The 939-nt window shown below is 42.5% G+C and overlaps 1 non-coding gene across 1 annotated transcript; it reads left to right on the forward strand.

Annotated features, from left to right (window-relative positions):
* Positions 1-323: 323 nt before the first annotated feature.
* LOC141709421 (small nucleolar RNA R71) lies at positions 324-430 on the forward strand. Its single transcript, XR_012569998.1, has one exon. It is a non-coding gene; the product is annotated as a small nucleolar RNA R71 (small nucleolar RNA).
* Positions 431-939: the final 509 nt, after the last annotated feature.

Raw genomic sequence — 939 nt, forward strand, 5'->3', positions numbered from 1 at the left:
TCTCACGGGCACCAGCACAAAGCTCACAAACACTAGTGATATGATTAACTCCATAATTAGATTGAGAATCCACCTTCATCGTCAAAGCCTTAAGTTGAGCAGCTATAGCAGTAACTGCATCCAACTCCAGAATTCCTGCTACCTTACCCTGAGATAGTCGCTGAGTAGGATTCTGGTATTCATTAGCAGCCATCAGTTCAATCAATTCATAAGCTTCATCGTAGCTTTTAGCCCACAAGGCTCCTCCTGATGGTACATCAAGCATGGGTCTAGAAGTAACACCCAAACCATTATAGAAACAGTTAATGATCATCCAATCAGGCATCTCATGATAAGGACACTTCCTAAGCATCTCCTTATATCGATCCCAAGCCTCCCATAAAGATTCTCCAGATTGTTGAGCAAATTGAGTAAGTGTGTTTCTGATTGCATTGGTCTTCGCCATAGGAAAGAATTTGGTTAAGAATTTATGAGCAAGATCCTCCCACTTGATGATAGACCCTAGTGATAGAGACTGTAACTAGCACTTAGCTTTATCCCGCAGAGATAATGGGAAAAGCCTCAATTTAATAGCATATTCCGAAATTCCATTGAACATGAAAGTGTCGCAGATCTCGATGAAATCTCTGGTGTGAATATTGGGGTCTTCTGTCGGAGAACCCCCAAACTGAACTGAGTTCTGTATCATCTGAATCGTGTTCGACTTGATCTCAAAGGTATTAGCCGAGATGGCTGGGCGAACAATGCTAGACTGAATATCATCGATCTTCGGTTGAGAGTAGTCCATCAAAGCCTTTGGATTTGCTTCTGGTTCTCCCATTGCAACAAGAGCTTCTTCTTCCTTCTCAACTGAGATTTCTTCTTCTACTTTCTCCTCGACTACAACTTCTTCCTCAGCTTGATCCAGTGTCCTCTTACGAGACCGAGAACGCGTATGTA

Source organism: Apium graveolens, chromosome 2 (assembly GCF_009905375.1).
Source record: "Apium graveolens cultivar Ventura chromosome 2, ASM990537v1, whole genome shotgun sequence".
In the NCBI taxonomy this organism is placed as follows: domain Eukaryota; kingdom Viridiplantae; phylum Streptophyta; class Magnoliopsida; order Apiales; family Apiaceae; genus Apium; species Apium graveolens.